This window comes from Pogona vitticeps, chromosome 6 (assembly GCF_051106095.1).
Source record: "Pogona vitticeps strain Pit_001003342236 chromosome 6, PviZW2.1, whole genome shotgun sequence".
Classification (NCBI taxonomy): Eukaryota; Metazoa; Chordata; class Lepidosauria; order Squamata; family Agamidae; genus Pogona; species Pogona vitticeps.
Genome location: NC_135788.1, coordinates 66,447,518 through 66,470,074, shown reverse-complemented (window position 1 = coordinate 66,470,074; position 22,557 = coordinate 66,447,518). Strand labels below are relative to the sequence as shown.

The 22,557-nt window shown below is 39.8% G+C and overlaps 1 protein-coding gene and 1 non-coding gene across 2 annotated transcripts in view; one reads left to right on the top strand and one right to left on the bottom strand.

Annotated features, from left to right (window-relative positions):
- The window catches only part of AOAH (acyloxyacyl hydrolase), a 196,849-nt gene extending 196,362 nt beyond the window's left edge, over window positions 1-487 (bottom strand). The window contains exon 1 of the mRNA XM_073003781.2: window positions 377-487. The gene's annotated coding sequence lies outside the window, so the exon portion shown is untranslated. The remainder of the gene's footprint in view (window positions 1-376) is intronic.
- A 4,181-nt stretch (window positions 488-4,668) lies between these two features.
- LOC140701485 (U1 spliceosomal RNA) lies at window positions 4,669-4,832 on the top strand. Its single transcript, XR_012080416.2, has one exon. It is a non-coding gene; the product is annotated as a U1 spliceosomal RNA (small nuclear RNA).
- Window positions 4,833-22,557: the final 17,725 nt, after the last annotated feature.

Genomic DNA, 22,557 nt, shown 5'->3' with positions numbered 1-22,557 from the left:
ATCCAGTGTAGTGTAGGGGACAGTGATGAACCAGGAACAAGGAGGCCTGGATTCCAATCCCTGCAAGGCCATGGAAACTTACTGGGGGAGTGGACCAGATAAAATCATTCCTTAAATATCTCACTTACTTTGAAAGCCTTATTAGGGTTCCTATAAGTCAATTCTGACTTGATGGCACATGATATAACTATTCATATGGAGCTTAACATTCTAACAACTACAATGGGAGAGGTGAAGAATAGGTTAGAGAAGGGACATGAATGTGAATGGGTTAAGGTGCACACTGTGATGGGCAGTGTTATTACTGCCCAGTTCAAAAAGGTGTCAGATGAAGAAAGGATGGGATCAGAATGGTTCTAAAAATCCAAACACTTACCCTAGGAAATTGTTAGCAGCAATCAGTAGCCTGATCAGAGACAGTCTGCATCCATCACATTATCCTCTTCACCAAATATTACCCACTTTAGCTATTGTCAGGAACTTTTTCTTGGCTCTGTGAATCAGAAAGGAGGTAGATGAAAACAGAAGGAGGAAATTACAGAAAATGAGTTGGAAGGAGGTGGGAGAAGCCTCGCCTTGACCCACCACAACAGTCTGGGAAGATAGCAGCAGGAAGCAGCTGAAACCTTTTGAAGCTAATTGCTTGCATTTGGAGGAACCCTCCCACATCAGAACATAGCCAAGTTGCCCAGGGGAATGCCAGCGCAAAAAAGGAAAAATCCCCACGCTCAAAATTCTGACTGGCACTCACAGTTAGAGGGCCTGGATATATGCTGAGGTAAGGCAAAGGTATGGAGCTCCCCGCCCCCCCAAAAAAACAAAACACAGACACTAAAAGATGCTTGTATTTAGACCAAACATGAAAACAGGGATCATACTGTTGGGCCCATTTCTCCCACTATACCCCCAAATGGGATAGGATTTCCATTTTTGGTAGTTAGACTTCGGTAACTATACTGGAAACTGAGACTTGAGCTTGTACAGTTGGAGCTGCCTGTATCCATCTACCCACCAACAATCAGTCGAAATAGTCTGTGTAGGTATGTACTTCTGTATCTAACATGAAACAAGTAGGTGTTGACCTTATATGATATTTTTTATTAGCTACATAAGACTCTTTCTTATTCATTTATATGGACAGTTTAATAACTAAATATTAATATTTTGCATGTAATTTACTATGTAATAGGTATGTACTGATTGTGTTTATATTTTACAGCTGTTGAGTAAGTTTACAGTCCTTGTTTCACAACAAGTAAATTTACTTGAAACCTAGTTTTCTAAATTAATGTCATGCTGTTTGTTTGTCAAGTATAAATAAAATGTGGCCAATATAGATATATATTTCCATTTCTGGAATGAAATTGTCATTTGGCCAATGAGTTAGCAAGTAAAACCAACAAATTGTTTACAGCCTCTAGTAAGTTAAAGCAGTGGTTCTTAACCTTTGTTACTCAGATGCTTTTGAACTGCAGCTCCCAGAAACCCCAGTCAGCACAGTTGGTGGTGAAGGCTTCTGGGAGTTGCAGTCCAAAACTCCTGAGTAACCAAGGTTAAGAACCAGTGAGTTAAAGGGTTTAGGGTAAAGGTGAGTTTTAGGAAAGGGCATGTGAAAGTCACAATTTGATCAGAAATGAGAACAGTAATGTGGGGTTGTGGGATTCTGGAGTTTCTTGCCATCCAAGAAAGTAACTTCTATCTGTGCTTTTGACCTCACTTAAAAGGTGTCTGTGCGTGCTTGTGTGCGCGCATGGAGATGTCTGTGTATGTGTGTGCCTGTACGTGTATGCATGCGTGTGCTTTTTATGTATATTTGCCTTGATTTGCCTGGCAAAAATGTGTCTTACGGAAAAGATGAAATCATGTCTGATTCTAGTAAAAGAGTTGCTCCGAGTGAAAACAATTCCTCTTCAATAAATTACCTCAAAGTGAAGTTCTACTATATAATATCCCTTCCCCCACCACTGAATGTGGTATATGTGTTTAAACTGAGGGGAGCTGTGACTTTTGTCTATCATACCCCCTATTTCCCAGTTTCCTTTAGATGATTTCCCACTTAGCTTTCTGTATGGCTGTAAGCCAGGTAGTGAAATCTTTCCACCTCCTCAGAAATTAAAAAAAAAATGAGGCAAGGCCTTGTGTCAAATAATTCAGGGGATTAACTTCTTCATTGGAAGCAGTGCCAACCAAGTCATTTGCACACAAACCAGGTAGGAGGGAAACCACCAGCATTTTCTAGCTCTTCCCTTCCAGCCTTCAAAAGCTCTGCACATATTTCCTTCCCTCTGTTTAAAAGTAGGTCAGATAAGAACCCTGCCAGTTCACCTTCTAGCTTTTCCTTTTAGAGAGCTCCATGTTTGCCTAAGTAGAATCAGGCAGTGACTCAGAGCACAACTTAATTGCCTCAGGCAGGAGAAACACTTCTAAGGGAAAGCCAGTCAAGTGTGAACAGAGGCAGGCGGAAGACTTAATCAAAGGTAGCACCTAGGGGTCTGGGGCAATCCCCACAGGGGGAGAAAAGGCAGGTCAAGTGTGAAACAAGAGCCACTGGTCACAAGCTTACAAGTAACAGGCAATGATTGGGGAGGGGAGCAATACCCCTAGCTAAACCCCTGCCACATTGTTACTCTGAAACAGACAAAAGTGCAGCCTTTTCCAGAGGTCACTGGCCTTGTTGGCTGGGGATTCTGGAAATCTGAGTAAAAAAAAAGTAACTTCTGCAAGCTCTTGGCCCTCAACATTGCACCTGCCCCAGGGTTCACAAGCTCTCTAGGATGCTCCAAGTACCGCTATAGACAATTTTTGAAAGCTTTGTTGTTCAGATAGTGGCCTAATCTAACTGAAGTAGAGCCATTGAATCAATTGTAGTGACTTCACGTAAACCCCATTAAGTGGGCCTACTTTAGTTGGGACTACCAGTTGGACTCAGGCCACTGTACTAAATGAATCTCTGGTACTGGAACAAAAAACTCAGTTATGTGCATGTAATGTTTACATGCTTCTACAATTAACTCAAAGAGGATGCTGCTTATTAGGAAGGGAGGCAGGAAGGGAGGCACATACCATCCTTTTGACTGAACACAGGGGATGATGCATATATGTGCACAAGAGCAAAACAGCTCCACTTCCAGGAGCCCAATGTCAGTGAGCAAGTTAAATTCCACCATCCATCTTGGAATTGCAGTCCAAGAACACCTGGGTTTCTCACAGCTGGGAATCACTCTTCTAGAGAAATGCATCACGGAGCCTTTAACTAGGACGGTATTCTGCTATTGAAGTTCTAGAGCTATATAACCAGTTAACAACATGTGAAGGTGTGTGCTAATTATATATAGAACTCAGTCCCTGATGCAGCATTACATATAACACAACTGAGTGCTCATTAGGTGAAAAGCAGGAACAGAGCAGACTTCAGTTTCCTTTCCCAGTAGGCAAGTGACATGCAGCACAAAAGTATCCAGTTTTCTTGTGGTAGTCATTTAATATCCTGGATAACATCATAAATCATTCATTCCCATTCATTTTGCCATTCCACATCTGTTTGATCATTCTGAATAGCACACCAATCTCTTCTGAGAAAGAAAAATGTATTAACTGTGGGAACATTTCAGAATGAAATTTCATGTTCATTTACTGGATGGATACTTTTTTTTATCTAAGCAACTGTATCCAGCCCACAGAGAGATGTAAACAGCTCTATTTATGATCCCTGAAGCCTTCAAAAGCAAAATTACAAAATAGCTCAAAATAATTCACTGCTTTGGTAAGCTAAAATTAATGTTAGTATGGTAAAATCAAACCTGATACAATCAGGCATCATAATGGCAGCTTTCAGAAATATATTATTCATACAGGTTTAGAATATATTTTTAAATATAAGGAAATAATTGTACCACCTTCCCTGCCTCAATTTTTCAAATTCTCTCAATGACTGTCATCTTTTCCAAGACCCAGTGACTTTCCCATCTGCAACTATAGCTTACCTACTGTAAATGGATGCACAAGATAATATAATTTCTTATTGTTATCAAAGAGAAGAGAAGCTGCTCTTTTGGATGACATCTAGAATCACCCACTAATGGCCATACTGGCTGATAGATTCCAACAACTGTAGTCCAAAAAAGTAACATTGCAAAACTCTGATTTTTATCATTTGGTTATTATCAGCAGATTAACGATGCCCATATGTTTCAGGGTGTGAAGAGATAGATGTTTAGCCCACTCTTGGGTCTGCTTCATGGATGGGCTGGTTTGCTTCTTTTGATGGTGACCCTATGATGTAACTGCTGGAGTGAACCAAGTCATCCCAAGATCATTCCTACCCATACCTTTCTGGCTTCTGTCAGGGGCTTCTACTTTTCTGGTGTTTCTGTTTTGATCTATTTACAGCATGTGTCGTCACTGGAAATGAACCAAAGCAAGCCTTCCTCTATTAATTGGCCAATATCACAAAAATAACAATTTTATGATATTGGCAAATTAAACACCCGACCCCTGATGGGGATCCTGCAGGGCACCCCAAAACACTGAGGAGCTCTCTTGGCCTCTGGTGGGACCGGGGCTGTGCATCCCTGTTCTGAGCAGGAGGTGCAGCAAGGGGGGTCACCATGCCTGGGGGGGGGGGCAGGGCACAGAAGGGGGCAGGAGGTGCAGGGGCCACTCCAACTCATACTTACCTGGCAAGGGATGTACCATGATCATGAAGGTGGTTTTCCCAGGTTGAGGCTCACCCATTGCATTTCAGGTATGCTGATCCCTATGATTTCCCCAAATGTGGGAAACTTGACTGCATAATTTGTGATAGTGGGGGACTGTGTTTGTGCTTTCCCATGGTCTTTCTAGAATCAGTTTGATCTCTTTTCCCCTCACCAGGACCCACTGCAGAGGCAGCGAGTCCTGATGATGTCTTAGATTGCATTCCCCTCTTTTTCTCCCCAGCAGTAAAGGAAGAGGGCAAAAGGAATCACTGTGATCAGGAGCCAGGGGACTGCTTTGAGTCCTTTTGCCCTCTTCTTTTGCTGCTGAGGAGAGAAAGAGGGGGAATGCCATTGAAGACTGAGACCCACTGCATTTCCAAAGGCAGTGCAGGTGAGGAGATCACTTTTCCCTGCGCTGCTTTTGTAAAGGTGGTTTCAGTGACTTGGATCCGGCATTCCCCCTCTTTCTCTCCCCAGCAGCATGGGAAGAGAGCTATTTGATTCAGAATATTTTTTTCTGTTTTCCTCCCCTAAAAATTCTATGTGTCTTATAGTCAGGTGCGTCTTATGGAGCAAAAAATACAGTAAATCATTTCAGGTTAAAAGGAAAAAAAGAAAAATTCTGCCAGAGTGGTAGGAATGGATTAACCGGCTTTGCATTAGTTCCTATGGGAACTAATGATTCACGTTACAAACTGTTCCTCGACCTAAGAACCAAAAACAGCTGGAATGGATTAATTGGTTTTCAGTGCATTCCTATGGGAAATGCTGATTCGATTTATGAACTTTTCGACTCTGGAATGGATTAAGTTTGTAAGTCAAGGGTTGACTGTAGTTCATTACTGATACTAGACACTGAGCTAGAGCCAAAACAGATTCCTTGATTTAGATGGCAAGGAGAGATAGAGTCTGGTGACATTTGCATACTGGTGACAGTAACCCCCAAAAGTCTGGACAGTCTCTTCCAGTGGCTTCACATAGACGTGAAATAAGATAAGAGACTAAACAGAACCCTGAGGGACCCTGCAGAATTAGTAGTCAGGGTGTCGGAATCTCTCAGCACCACCTTCTGAGTTCTCCCTTCCATCAGGTTTCAACAACAGGTTGCTATCTGAAAGCTTATGCCATACCGGCAATAGTTACATCACCAAAAGCTTGTTCTTCTAAGGTTCCGAAACTTGCCTTTGGCCTTCTTAGCATTCTGTTGCCTAGCAGAAGCTGACATCAAAGAAGCAAGCCAATAGCAGGCAGAAGGACTGTGAAATAATGTGCCTGTTATAGCCTATTAGGACACCTGATTTCACAGTGGACAATGACAGGCAGAAATGTAGACACTGCATCACTTGCTCCTGTAAAGAGGTAAGTACCTTATTAAAAAGAAATTTAAAAGACAAGAGTTAAATAAAGTTGGCAAGCATATGGCAGATCACCAGTTAGAGCAGAAACAGCACATTTGGGAATAGACAGGGGAGAGAGAGAGAGAGAGGACTGGCTAGAAGACATCTGAAGATCAAGAGCTCAAACATGATGACATATCTTGAACAGTAGATATGTGAGTGACATATCTACTCACTTTAGAGTACCGTGAACAAGTGTTTAAACTTTCAAGGCTTAATATGAGGAGAATATAATTACAGTGCTCAATCAACCCTTAAAATCATACAATGACAATTTAAGAAGACAAAAGTAATTCAAAACAAAACACAGTGTCATGGAAGACAAAATTCTTTCTGAGATTAATCACTCAAAGAATGATTATTGCAAGAAGCCCATGGAGCTTTCCTCCCCAACTCCTGTTTTGTTTTTCATGTCTGACGAAGACACAAATGTATCCTCAAGTCACAAATGTCAAGGTTTCCCTTTATTTGCTTATCTCAGGAATGTCACAGGCAGAAGCAAATCATTATGTGCCATTTACTATCAAGCTGGCTTAAGAAAACCAGTCAACCTATTACTTCTGCTTCCTGGCAGTAATTTCCAGTGGGTGTCACAGAAGCACACTAATAGAGTTGAGGTTTCACAGATTTAAGTAGTCTACTGTGTGGGCAAGCAGCCAAGCAAAGTTCGCCATTGGCCTCAGTTCATACAGGGACTCAGAGAGTGACAGAACAGTAGGGCTCAAGGGAATCCGAAGGATTATTGTGTCCAACCCCAGCCAAAGTAGGAAATCCATAGCAAGACCATCCCTGACAGGTGGCCAACTGTTTACAAACCTCCAATGAAATAAAAGTCCACTTCCCTCTGAAGTAGGCCTTTCCACTGTTGAACAGCTGTTACTAGGAAGAAGTCCTTCCTAATATTTAGGTAAAACCTCCTTTTTGGTAAATTGCATTTGTTATTGTGGATCCTACCCTTTGGAGCTACAGAAAATGAGCTTGCTCCATTTTCCAATTAACAGCTTTTCAGTTATATGGACATGGCCATCATATTGCTTCTCAGACTTCTCTTCAGCAGGCTAAATAGACCCTGCTCCCCCTACTTTTTTTTTATAGTGTTTGGTTTCTAGACCATTTACCATTCTGGTTGCCCTCCTCTAGACCAGTGGTCCCCAACCTTGGGCCTCTAGAGGTTTTTGGACTTCAACTCCCAGAAATCCTAGCCAGCAGAGGTGGTGTTGAAGGCTTCTGGGAGTTGTAGTCCAGGAACATCTGAAGGCCCAAGGTTGAGGACCACTGCTCTAGACACTTCTCAGTTTGTCAAGACCCTTCTTAAATTGTGATACCCAGAACTGGACATAGCATTCCAGATAAGGTCTGACCTAAGCAAAATAGAGTGGTACTATTACTTCCATTGATCTGGATACTATCTTTTTTTTTTGACACTGCATCACATTGTTGACCCATGTTAAGATCCTTTCCACAGGTACTACTGCCAAACCAGCTGTCACCCATCTTACATTTGTGCATTTCCTGTCTACATGTAGAACTTCACCTGTTTCTCTGCCAAAACTCATTTTAGCTTTTTGGCTAGTTCTGCAGTCTGATTAAGCCATCTTGAATCCTGATGGCATCTTTTGGAACATTAATTACCTATCCCAGTTTGGTATCATTTGCAAGGTTAATAGATGTAGCGTTCACCCTAAGTAATGTAATAAGATATGTAATATTCATGAGTTATGTGCTAATGTGGTTGAGAGGTGGGGCCTCAAGAGATATTAAAAGGTGGAGCCTGAGAGGAGAGTCAGAGAGTCTGAGTCAGAGTTTGGAATCAGAGAGAGAGAGAGATAGTTTGGGGATCTGAGGAGTGATTATTCTGAGGAGCAACTAGTAACCTGTGATATTTAATACAGAAGATTAATATTGATGCTTGGTGAAACTGAAGGAATATGCTTATGAATTATTCTAGAAACCATCTGTAATCAATAAGGTAAAGTTTAGGTAAAGGTTCCCCTTGACATTTAGTCAGTCGTGTCTGACTCTAGTGGGTGATGCTCATCCCCGTTTCCAAGCTTTAGAGCCAGCATTTGTCTGAAGACAGTTTCCTTTGTCACGTGGCCAGCGCAACTTAGGCACGGAATGCTGTTACCTTCTCACTGAGGCGGTACCTATTTATCTACTCACATTTGCATGCTTTCGAACGGCTAGGTTGGCGAGGAGCTGGGACAAAGTGATGGGAGCTCACTCTGTTCTGTGGATTCGATCTTACGAATGCTGGTCTTCTGACCCTGCAACACAGAGGGTTCTGCGGTTTAACCCGCAGCGCCACCATGTCCCTTTTCTGTAATCAATAAACCTGTTTTATTAATAAGTCAGTACTGAATGGACCTTCATCTTTCCTAAGTAAAGTACGTTGACAAGGAGGTCAACTGGTGGCAGCGTGTCAATAGGTTTTAGTTTGCCTTTGTAAACACTGTGTTTGTGGAGACAAGCAGGGGCCATGCGGGTGAACATCACAATGGATATCTTTTCTATGCTCTACTCCAAGTCATTTATAAGATACTGAACACCACTTGGCCCAGGACAGAATCCCAATTGTTATTTCTCTTGAGGATAGCAAGGAACTATTGATGTGTACTTTATGATTACAAGTTGTCATCTAGTCAACTTTTTACCAACCCTAGCTACTAGGAGATCATGAGGGACAAAAGCTTTGCTCAAATCAAGATACATTATATCCACAACATTCCCCTCATTTACCAGGCTTGTAAATGAGTCAAAAATGAAGATAAGATTAGTCTGGCATGACCTGTTATTTGAGAAATTTATGGTGGCAGTTAGTGTTCTTTTTAAAAAGCTCACAGTCTGGCTGTTTAATTATCAGTTCAAAACTTTTCTGGTATTGATGTGAAGCTCACTAATTGTTAGTTGCTTGGATTTTCTTTTTTTTACCTTTTTTGAAGATGGAGATGATATTTGTTTACCCCTAGTCTTTGGCAACCTCACCTGTTCTCCAAGAACTTGCAAATATTAGAGACAGAAAAAATATGTTATGAAGCACACACACAATTAAAAGCAATCTTTAAAACATATATATGTATATGCCTCTCTTAGGCAGCAGTCCCTGCCCCCTGCTTTATTCTACCTGCAATAGGTTGAGAGCAATTCTGCTTCCGGGAGAAGACAGGAGGAAAAGTTGCCTTCTATCTGTCCCCCATTTCTTCATCCCCTTCTTGTGATGGATCTACCATTGCCTTGTTCTTCCTCCTGCTTTGAGCATTGTTTTTTTTTTTTTAAAAAAACCTCTTGGTTTTTTTTTTTACTTCTCTTGCAAGCCTGAGTTCCTTTTTAAGCACCCTAACCTTCTTCTACAAATATTGGCTACTTGTTTGTTCTCTGCTCCTCCTTCCATTTCTTATATATGCCCCTTTTTAATCTTAGCTTGTTTGATTCAGGAGCCACTCAGATTTTTATTTTTAAGATATTCATTGATTACTGGGATGTGGGGAGGGGTTATCATTTTTGTATAAATTGCTATAGAACGGTTCAGTGCATTCCCAATTCCTAAATCAGATTTCCCTGTTGTTTTAATTGTTGAAATGGCAGCTTTAGGGTTTTTCTTTCCTTCTTATATAGTAGGTTAGGTAATAATTTTGATTTTTGGTCACCAAATTGATAGTATTGCCTTAAGTAGATAAGATTTTTTATTATTCTATGCATTTTAAGAAATTCCAGCTTTGCTCTTTTAAGTAGTAGGGTCTGATATATATCATTTTTTCTTCTCTTTTTATGGCGTTTTTCAGGTTATTTAATTATTCTCATCAGTAGCTCTTTTGGCCTTATTTTTCTTTTTTATGCCAGCAGTTATGCTAACACAGCCTTAATTATAAGTATGTGAATGCAAGGTCCAACAATGTCTGCATCTAGGATCTGTGTTGAAACCAGATGGGAAATAGTCTATGCAAGGATAGGTATTATGGTGGGAGGAGTAATAAGTGTTGTCTCATACATTAGGACTGAGAAATCTTGAGGTGTCTATGAGATTAGAAGTAATGGCATAAAAGAATTGTTTTTCCTTAGTTTTCAGTAGAATATGCTTGTCTGTCAATGCTGGGGTGAATGACCTTGTTAGAATTCCCCGCTATTATGAGGGTATTTTTGCTGTTAGATGTTATTTTTTTGAAGAATATTATATACATGAAAGTATTTTTGTATGTTGGGGCTGTAGTGAGGCCAGAGTGTAGCAGCAGCCGTGAATGGTGCCGCTTATGCATATATCTATCCTCCAGATCAATATAACAAGTTTCAAGACTAAATGCAGTTTTGCACTGATTACTAGTACAGTACCACGCAATTTTCAGTTGGCTAAGGCGCAGCTTTCCTGTTTAAACGGAAGTTTGAATTTAAGGACCTTTTTTTCCTTTGTGTCTGTTGCCTACTGAAAGACCATATCAACTAGTATGATTTTAAGAGGTTTAACACCTATTTTCTTTTCCAAACCTTAGCTACATACAGTTCTATTCAACCACTATCTATATTTGTAAAACAAATTTGCATAACATAGGAAGGCAAAAACAACATGAATACTGAGGACAGGTTGTGGGAAAACAAAAAAGAACAAACATAACTTTCTGCTGTAAGCAGTCATGGGGGTCTTTGCTTTGGCCTTGTAGGCCTCTTGTGGTTGAAAAGCAAATAGGAGTAAATAAGACACAGAACATTATCTTGCATATCTCTCATTTTTTATTTTTTATTTATTTATTTTTAACAAGGGGTGACAGAAAGGAAAAAGGGAATTGAGGTTAAGGGGGAAAAGGAGAAACAATAACATACTAACATCCATTCTATACATATTGCCATATCAAAATTCAAAATTGCTCTTTTTACTATTTTCTGCCTTCCAGATTTAAGTTCTCATTTCAATGTATCCTCTTCATGCGTTGTCTATTGACTCTATCCATTTGTAGAATAAGCCCCATCTTTCAGTTGCCTTTTGTAAAGGACAGTCCATCATTACTTCTGATAAAATGTCCATTTCCGCTGTTTCCCTTATCTATAAGATCTTTTTGTTTCGGTACCGTCGGACTTTTCCAATTTTTGGCATATACAATTCTGGCTGCAGTGACTTTGTATATAATTATATACTCCTTTGTCTTATCTATGTTATCAGGTATCATACTCAATAAAAACAGTTATGGGTCTAATGGCACCTTACAGAGCAATATTTGTTGCAACACAGCATGTACTCTTTTCCAATACTGTTTCACTATACTCTACATGACCACCACATATGATAATAGTTTCCCACATGTGCTTCACATTTCCAACACACATTTGATACATCTGTATACATCTTCGACAGTTTTTCTGGAGTCATATGCCACCTGTAAAACATCTTATATATATTCTCCTTAAAATTAGCCAACCTTGTAAGCTTTATATTATTTTGCCATATTTTCAACCATTGATCAATATCAATATTATGCCCTATGTTTTGTGCCCACTTAATCATACATACTTTAACCATTTCATCTTGCATTTTGATTTCTAACAGATGGTTATACATTTTCTTAACTATTTTGTCTTTTGAACCAAATAAAAGCTTATCAAACATCGTTTGTTCTGAGTAGAAACCTTCTATTTTGTCTTTTATATATCTAGACTCCAGCTGTGCTCTGGACCACCAGTCTATGTAAATATTCTGTGACTCTAGCTCTTCTTTGGACCTTAATTCACCATCCTTTTTTAATAAATCCTGATATCTTAAAAGTTTTGCTTTTATCATGAGATTAGGTTGTGTAAAGGCCTCTACAGGTGATACCCATATAGGTGTTTTTTGATAAATTTGTTGTATAATCTTTCTCCATGTTCCCAATAAAGTTCTTCTTATTGTGTATACATTAAAATGCTTTTGCTCTTTATCCTTTTTATACCATAAATAAGCGTGCCAGCCTAGCTGTAAATAATGTCCTTCCAAGTTGAGTACTCTATCATTTTCCAGTTATCCATTCTTTTATCCAATCTAAAATACAAGATCATACAGAACCCAATCTGGAAGACCAAAGCTGGCCCTCTGTTTGGCATCTTGCATTGCTTTAATTTTAATTCTTGGTTTTTTACCTTGCCATACAAATCTCATGATTATCTTATTAAGTTCTTGAAAAAGGTCTGTTTTAACATGATAGGGATTGTCTGAAATAAGAATAGAACTTTTGGCAAGACATTCATTTTAATCGTTGCAGTCCTTCCCAACAGCGATAGTTGTAGTTTATCCCATTTCTCCAAATTCTTCTGTATCTCCTTCATCAATTTCATATAATTGTCTTTAAATAGTGTACTCATCTTCTTTGTAGTTTGGATCCCTAAATATCAAATTCTCTTTTCCTCTTGGAAGTTCATCATCTCTACTAACTTCTGCCGTTCTTGTTCTCTTATATTTTTAGTAAGTATTTTTGTTTTCTTTTGGTTTATTCTCATTCCTGCCATATCACCAAAGTTTTTCAGCGTCGCCATCAGATCATCTATTGAATGCACTGGATCTTCCAGTATAATGACTAAGTCATCTGCAAAAGCCTGAAGTTTGTAATTTTGGCCTTTTACTTTCAATCCTTTCAATTCCTTTTTATCTCTGATTTGTTCGGTTAATATTTCTAGAGTCAAAATAAATAGTAGTGGAGAAAGTGGACACCCCTGTCTAGTACCTTTCTGTATTTGTATTTCTTTCGACAGCTTGCCATTAATTCTCACTTTTGTCTTTTGTTGAGTATATATTGCTTTAATTAGTTTCAAAAATCTTCCTCCAACTTTCAGTGTTTCCAGCAAATACACCATAAAATTCCAATTAAGATTATCAAAGGCTTTCTCCGCATCCAAGAATATCATGGTCATCTGTTTCTCCGGGTGTGCTTCATAATATTCCAGGGAGTTTAGGACTATCCTTCCCAAGGGCTTTTTACCAGACAATTAAATGTACTAGGGAAAAATCCAAGCCAGGTACAATCCCACAAGCATAAGAATCAATGTTCCACAATTCCCAGTATTATTTCAAAAGCCAAGTTGGAGCTAGAAAAAAGAAAAGAAAAGAAAAACCTTGCCTTCCCCACCTCGATGTTTCCACAATTCTGTTCTTACTGCAAAGTTCTTAATCCCAAAGGCTTTTTTTTTTTTTAAAAAAGTCAGTTAAATGTACTAAAGTTGGCATTGGCATTCTGCTTTCTTCCAGTAGGTGTCATTATATTCCAATACAAAGTCTGTCCAAGGCACTGTAAATTCACTGTAAATCCGATCCACAGCTCCAGTCCTGCTTTCCAATCGCTCCCTCCAGTCTACTGCCGTAGCCTCCAAGGGGGGGGGGGTTTCTCCCCCACCAAGATAAGATATAGTCCCAAAATCCCCAAAACTGGTACTCAATCTGCTGTTAAAAACTCTGTCAGATTCTTTATAACATCAACACAAGCTCTGTCTGCAATTGCTTAATTCATCAAGAAGTTTTCCCAGAGACAGCTTTATTTTATTTTCTATGACTTTGGCCTTGGACCGGTCTGCCAAAAGCTTAGTTTCGTTTTCAGATAGAACGCCAGCAGAGCCGGTAATCAAAGATTTGCCACTTCTATACTTCTTTCGGTCCTTATCTTTTTACCAGTTCATTTTAGCTTATGGGCTTCAATTTTGTTTATTATTATCAGTTTTTAAATGTAATTCTTCGTTCTCCTTTTTCCCGGGGATAAATCGGGGTTACTCACTGCTAATCACCACCAAGATGGCATCCCGTTCCAGTCCTCGCTTTGTGATTCTCTTCAGAGGGAGAAAAAGACGAGCCGCTGCCCCTCTTTCCTTCCTCCGATGCTCACTCACAGCCCAGAAGAGCCTCTCCTGGCCTCTCCTGACCCTTGTTGTCACTAAGGGTCTCCAGACTGGTTGGTTTTCAGCTTTTTCTGGGAGTTCTTGCCCCCAAATGCTGCTGAACAGCACAGTGCCAAGCCCCGCCTCCCATATATCTCATTAATAGTTTAAGTGTTTTGAATCTTAGACTATTACTTTCACATCAATATTTTCTTTTGTGGTGTACCTTGAGAATCTCATAAGAACATCCCTCAGTTTTGTGAAGGTTTCAGTATTTGGCACTTCTGTGCCAAAGATCTGTGAATCAAAATCTAGTTTTGGGTGGGCCAAACTATTTCACAAAAAGTTGCACTGTATTTTCTCTGAAGTCTAATTAAGGGATCAGTTCTTTTTCTTTCAAGCCAATTGCTGCAAGGAGCATTCTCTTGTACAAGATTGTAGATTGAAGGAGATAGTGATCTTAAGTTGCAGTAATGGTCCAATGTTTAGTAGAGGTAGGCAGTGATTGGTGTAAGCAGCCATCTTGCTTGGGTGACAGCACCCATCCATCAGATATCGAGACATTTGAAATCTCCCATTATTACTATGTCTCTCCTCTTTGAATGTTTAGTAATCTAGTCCAGGAGGGTAATATCCAAATACTGTCTCTGTCACACCAGCACAGTGATGTCACTATGGCCCCCCCTCTCTCCCCTAAATGTTTTCTAATGGCATTTCATGCTCCACCTCATGAATCTCTTCAGAGCAGTACACATTCTTTATTTTATTTATTTATTCAATTTATATGCCGCCCACACTACCCAGAGGTCTTTAGATACAATGTTAATCTTCTACTTTTCCTGTTTCATTAATTCCTTTTGATGGAATTATACCATGCATCTGTATTTTCCAATTGTAAGTTTCATTCTTCTGATTGCAGTAATGCCTTCCTGTAGAAAGAGTTCAAGCTCTTTTTGTCTGCTTTGCATGCTCTGTGGACTGATGTAGGGACATTTGAAACCAGAACTCTTTCTCTTCTGCTGCTTAATTGTTGTCCTCTTCCCTCCATTGCCAGGTCCCTGTACCACCAGCTCAGTTTCTAAAACCAAAGTATCCAAACCAAGGTCTAACAGTCTAAGTTAAATAGCTAGGGAAAAAAAAGAACAGTATTTTGGAGGAGAAACACAGAGCACAACAAACATGATCCAGGTCATTCACAGTGTGGCATCCAGCATGATGTTTTGGTCACCAAGGTATTAAGTGTTGTAAACTGTTTTGAGCCCTGAATTTTGGGGAGAAGAAGCTTATGTTGCTGCTAAGGCTACTGTTGCTGAGAGCTGCACCCAATGCTCAGGTGAACCATCTAGCTCTAGGCCACACTGTGAGAAAAGGCTAACACTTAGGAAGGCCTGCTGCTTCTGAGGAAGCCCCAACCCATGAGGAGAACTCTTCTAGAGCCAAGTATTGCTTCTGAGAGTCTGCAGTCAGGCCACTGCCTTTTATTGGTATCACCTGTTGGCCTGTGAGGGAGTCCAGCTTCCTTGTCTTAATCGGGCTAGTTCTGTATGGATGTGCTGCCTTTCACCCTGTTGAAGGCCCTGGGTCCACAGCATAGCTGGTTCCTCAGCATTCCTAGATAAGGGACTTGAAGTTCCCATTGGAAATGTGTCTGATGGTGTCATGACACAATTAACTACATTTCACATGTGAAAAATAGTACATATCAAAGTGTTGAGGATGAACAGAATCTGTCATTTCAGGCAGTAGTTTGAGATGCCATGATTAAATGATTCTCCATCTTTGTGTAATTTTTTAAAAAATATAAAAGAACATTTGAACAGGCAATCCTGAACGGTTGACTGAAATGATACAGTTCAAGAATACAGTGGTGCCCCACAAGAAGGGCACTCCGTTTAACGATGAAACCGTTTGACGTCGATGTTTTTGCGATCGCAAAATGATGCTCCCTATGGGGGAATTTCGCTTTGCGATGATCGGTTCCCTGCTTTGGGAACCAATTCTCGCAAAGCGATGATTTTTTAAACAGCTGATTGGCGGTTTCAAAATGGCCACCGGGTAAACAAAATGACCACCCGTTGATTTCTGGGATGGATTCCTCGCTGCACAGGCAGCGAAAATGGCCGCACTATGGAGGATCTTTGCTGGACGATGAGTTTCCAGCCCATAGGAATGCATTAACCGGGTTTTAATGCGTTTCTATGGGCTTTTAAAAATGCTTTATGATGTTTTCGTTCTACAGTGATTTCGCTGGAATAAATTAACGTTGTAATGCGAGGCACCACTGTAGCTTTAAGGCACAATTCTGCTTGAATATATAGTGTCCCTGAGCATGGTTTTAGAAAATAACTTTATATTTTAATAGGCCTTTAAAATAAGGAAATTATAACTACAGATTCTTTTTAGCTTTGCATATTTCCCCCTAAGCATCTTGTATGGCAAATGCTTTGGAGGCTTAAGTCTTTAAGAAAATGACTTCTCAGTTCCTTGGGAAATGCCAGTCCAGTAGCTTCATGTACTTACAGAGTAGCTCAGGAAACATCTCTGGAAAATATAGGTGCTGCTTTCTTGGGGAACCCTTAAGCTATAAGACAAGTGTTGGAGATTTGACAATCTAGGAATTTGCATCTATTTAGTAAGAGACATAGAGATAACCCATCCCAGTGCTGTGATAATACAGAAGACAAGTGATGGAGATTGCATGTCTGAATGCTTTTCAACCTGGGTCCCTACCAATTGGGATATAGGTTGCACTATCTATCTATCTATCTATCTATCTATCTATCTATCTATCTATCTATCTATCTATCTATCTATCTATCTATCTATCTATCTATCTATCTATCTATCTATCTATCTATCTATCTATCTATCTATCTATCTATCTATCTATATCTATCTATCTATCTATCTATCTATCTATCTATCTATCTATCTAATCTAATCTAATCTAATCTAATCTAATCTAATCTAATCTAATCTAATCTAATCTAATCTAATCTATCTAATCTATCTATCATCTACCTCCCTACCTCCCTACCCACATTGGCATAAGTAGAAATTGGACATAGTCATAGTGGTTTGTTAGGTAACTACATATTTAGTCATCAATAGGGCAGAAAAGTGTTAGATATCCCCCTTAAAAGGACAACGGTTCATCTCCTAACAATAGTATCAAGGAAGTCTCTGACTCTTTCTACAATATCAGTCATCTTGGCCACTAGCATATAGCGAACTTTATCCAAATCTGACGTCCCTTCCAACTTTAATAAAATTAAGGCTATCAACTTTGATCGGTCGATTGAGTGAAGCGGGCAGTGCAAAAACAAATGAACAAGGGTTTCCAACACCCCCTGTTCATATGGGCAGTGCCTTTCAGAATAGGGAACTGCATTAAATTTGCCATATAATACATGTAGCAGTAGGCATGACATTACCTCTGGCCAAAGAAAAGGCCCTATGTTTTGGGGGGCATTTGAGCAAGGAAAGGTATGCAGCAGGTTTATCCATTTTGAAAGGAATATGGAAAAACAATGGTGAACAGAATTTATTGGCAGCATTCCAATGGTCCTGGAATTCAATATCCAAAATTCTTCTTTTAATAATTTGGAAAGCTTGCTCTTGACTTAGAGCTCCAAGGTAGTCGCTATCTATACCAATTGATTTCAATTTTTTCAAGAGGACTGTTGACCCAAAAGGTGGGACAGTGACCTACAGAAGCTAGTGTATTCAAACTGTCCATGTTTGAATTGTAATAGATGTTTAAACAAAATTTGAATAATCTCAACAAAGCTATATTGTAAAGGTCTATGGCCAGAAACAATAAAGTTTATATGTATGTATGTATAGTCTGTATTAAAGATACTCTGGACTCCAGACAGAGCACCGAGTAGGACACACATCTAGGTAATCCTTTGCATTAGAAGGAGGATTGTAGCTGTTCAATCAATCGGTCCACAGCACTTGCCCAAATTGGGAAACCATAGAGGGCTTGTGGAATAATTTTGGAGATGAAAACTTGTAATGCTTCCAGGACAAGCCAATTTCGTGAATTATAATAAAAATGCAAAATAGATTGGGTAGTGATCCTAGCTACATTTATTGCCATTTTTTGATGGGGGACCCAAGAGTGTTTATAATGAAAAAGAACACCTAAGTATTTATACTGTTAATCTTGTTCTATGTGATTTCCATTTAGGTTCAATTGAAATTGTTTCCATGTTTTGGTGAAAACAAGTATTTTTATAAATTAATTGCATCTTATTTTTGGTCAGATATTTCGCACATCCATTAATCAGGCATTTTAAGCCTGGACAAGTGTGGGAAATGACTGCATCAACTGCATAAAGTAGTATCGGGATAGAACGAGTTTCCAATTTGGGAGGATGGCCATCAAAGTTTGTCAAAAAGGGAGCAAGATTGTTCATAAAAAGGTTAAACAATAAGGGAGCCAGGATGCATTCTTGTTTCACTCCCTTGTTAGTTGGGACCTGGTTGTTACTTCCCCTTTTTGAGAAAGTCGAATTGGGCATGTTGTATTGGAGTTGAGACCTTTTATGAGGAGGAGCACTCTTTTATCAATGTCCACATTTTCCAATTTGTCCCATAATAGTTGTCTATCTAGTGAATCAAAAGCTCCCTTTAAATCAAGGGACGCCACATACAGTTTGACATCAGCATATTTTAATGTTTTATTAATAACCTTTCCTGCCCGGGAAGAGTCAGCAGGGCAGGAAACATCAGGAATGCACTCACGCTCCACCCTGGCAGCTCGCCCTGGGTGGTGTGCCGCCGAGCCCAGTGGCTGGCCATCACCGCTTTCCAGGCGGGTTGCACCGTGGCGGCTTCCCCGCAGGGAGGGGGCACTGCGAGGGGCACTGTGGGAATGGTTAGGAGTGCAACGTGCCCCTCCAGCAGGTGGGTGGGCAGAGACTTGTGTCCGTGGCCCAGTTCCAGCAAGCCCACAGTTGGGGAACTGTGCTCTAGAGGAGTGACCTAAAAATCAATCAGACAAATAAATAAAAGGTTATCTCACCAAAAAAATACATATTTGTAAACAGATAGCCTAGTTCCTGCTAAGACATACTGTCTGTCATAATACAGGAACTGGGTACATTGATACACATGCAAACATTACTGTAGTGAGGCAATTCAAATACATTATTGCTTTCTGCTGGGCAGGCATGGTGTATCTGTCCTCTCGCTCCCAGATTTTGCCCGTACAGTGGTGCCTCACACAACGATGTTAATTGGTTCCAAAAAAATCAACGTTGTGTGAAACATCGTTCTGTGAAACACCATTTCTCATAGGAATGCATTGAAAACCGGTTAATCCGTTCCAATTGGAACGGATTGCCATCGTTCAGTGAAAATCCCCATAGGAAACATCGTTGAGTGAAACAATGTTTCCTATACTGGAATGTATTGAAGCCGACTCAATACATTTCAATGCCTTTGTGAAGTCCTTTTTCGCTCCTGTAAAAGTGTCTTACAATGTTTGGACGCTGTTTTAAATGATTACAATGGTTAGTCCACCTCCTGAAACCTAGCAAACTGATTTTGGTGTTGTTCTGACACTTCGTTAATTTATGATGATTTTTTGAATTTTCTCCATTGGAAACCATTGGATGGTCTGTCTAATGGTTTCCAATGGAAAAAACAAAAAATCATCATAAATTAACAAAGTGTCAGAACAACACCAAAATCAGTTTGCATAGGTTTCAGGAGGTAGACTAACCATTGCAATCATTTAAAACAGCTTCCAAACATTGTAAGACACTTTTACAGGAGCGAAAAGGGAGATCGGGAAAGGGCTCTTTGATCTCCGTTTGCCTTTTAAAGTTCTTCCCGATCTCCCTTTTCGCTCCTGTAAAAGTGTCTTACAATGTTTGGAAGCTGTTTTAAATGATTGCAATGGTTAGCCCACCTCCTGAAACCTATGCAAACTGATTTTGGTGTTGTTCTGACACTTCGTTAATTTATGATGATTTTTTGTTTTTTCCATTGGAAACCATTAGACAGACCATCCAATGGTTTCCAATGGAGAAAATTCAAAAAATCATCATAAATTAACGAAGTGTCAGAACAACATCAAAATCAGTTTGCATAGGTTTCAGGAGGTGGACTAACCATTGCAATCATTTAAAACAGCGTCCAAACATTGTAAGACACTTTTACAGGAGCGAAAAGGGAGATCGTTGTGTGAAAATCCCCCATAGGAAACATCGCTGTGTGAGGCAGCAAATTTAACAGAAAAAGGCATCGTTGTGTGAATTCATCGTTGTATGAGGCACTCGTTGTGCGAGGCACCACTGTATTGTCTGTGTCCAGAGACCAAACAATCATCATGGCCCCAAGATTGAGAAAAAAGATATACACATTTAATTCAGTGATGTTCTAGGAATTTTACTTTGCTTCCCAAAAACTTTAACACCTCCATGAAATCACTGGGAGAAGTTGGGCTGATGTTACCTTCAGTTCCTGATAATCTGCTTTAATGCTCATCAAAACTAGGGGGGCAAGGGAAACTTTGAACTGATCTTTGATGGCAGTGAAAGAGTGGATGTGAGTGGCCAAGCTAAAATGAAAATCTGATGAAAAGGTTGCTAGTTGAAGGTTTAGTTCTTCAGGTTGCATTGGATTGGGCTGCACTACTTCTATTCACAACAAACAACAGAAGTTCAGTTATAAACATTCTTTGTGAAATGAAAGGAAGTGGTTCTGGCTCTTTTCACACTTTTCTTCTATTTAATTACTCAATTCTTTAAAAAAACACCCTCTTGTGGCGATCACCCATGTCACTCATGCCATTCATATTCATGAGCTGATTTGCACGTACCTATGAGGGGACTGGAGAAGTGGAGTCAGCAGCTACATGAGGCTTGGCGGGAGAAGGAGGAGTCAGATAGGGTTAGTTAGTCAGAGAGAGGGGAATAGATACTGAGAGAGAGAGAGCCGGTTAGGAGAATAGGTAGAGAAGTTAATAATGATATAGCAAGAGAAAAGTACGTACTGAGAGAACTGTTGATAAATTGCTTATGTATAATATGTACCTGAATAACTTCTGTTATTATTCAATCTGCTTCACTCCAATAAATGAAAGTTCTGTTTCTGTTCACAAGACAAGTGTTCTGACAAACGTCATTGTTATGTTCACCCCGTGCCCATTTCTTTTTCTCAACCCAAAGGACTCACGCTGGAGACATTCCCTCTTTCTTTCGTGGCCACCAATGGATTTCTTTATCCACGCTGTAAAGGAGTTTAGTCTGACACTGGCTGCCAACAACAGAACTTGTTTATTAAAGGGTATTAGGGTAATTAGTGTAATTCAGGATCACTGATGTTCTTTATTCATTTCATAGAATCAAAATCATTGAAATATCATATATTCTGCCACACATTCAATCACCTCCTGTTTTATTTATTCACTTTAACCAGTTTATCTTTATTAGTTTCAGTTCTCACTCTTTCTGTCTCTCTCTGCAAACCTCTCTTCCTCATCTCACTCTCTCTCTCTGACTTAACTCACTCTCTGCCTCCACCCCTCCTGTCCTCTCATAGGCTTATGCAAATGAGCTCCAGCTATGAGTGACAGGTGTGATGTGGGGCATCTGCCACAGTCATTTATATTGTGGACTGAGGTAATCCACTGGTGGGAGCAAGAAGAAAATGAGACGTGAGCCTTTCTAGGGAAAGACAATCAGGGGCCACAAGGGCAAATGTCACACCTCTAGTTTATGATTGTTTCTGTACCCACAATTCAAAAAGCCAGGAAATGGCCCAATAATGCTGCATTATTTTATGCTCACATTGACAGCAGGAAAAAGGATGCTAAGCTGTATATCTGTATATAACAAAGGGCAATCTGAATGTTGAGAACAACAATGGCAGCTGTCAAAATGGTCTACATGATACCCTCTTCTACTCACTACCATTCACACCTGGTTAAAAATAGCCCTGACAATTGCTTTATGTTTAGGTGAAAAGTGATTGACTGATGAAAAAAGGAGTCACCTACTGGGATTTTCCCTTATGTGGTGTTACCTTGTGAATGATGGTGGTGCTGGGGGGGCACCTGTTCACCAATTTGACTACTAGCCTGTGGAATATCTCAAGGTTCCATGATTCCCCGCACTATTTCACATATATTTGAAAAACTGAAAGAAGCTGTCCAGAATGTTGTGGTCTGGTTCCACCAATGTGTTGATGACACCCAAATCCACCTTAGGATCTTCCAGGAGACTGGTACTCTCTTAGTTAAAATTTTGCTAATTAAAAAAACACCTTGCAGTCATTGTATGTTTTGTTTCAATTTAAACATTCAGTGTTAAAAACAACAGTCTTCTTGAATGAACATCAAATCAAGGACATAAACCTTTTCCTCGGCCTTGAACAAATGAGTTCTCAACTCAGAAGACTGAACTATCACCACTCCTTTTGATGAGGTTAGTGCAGAAGACTAGGCAAATGTTTTCAGACCTTCAGGGCAACTTTATCTACCTTCTAGGCATGTCAGAAAGATTCCCGTGCTGCAAATATCAGTCTACTCACAAATCTACAAATGTTCATTTTTAAGGAATGGTACACACCTACTAACCAAGATTGTCAGATCAGTTAACAAAATCTTATAACTTGTTGACATACAG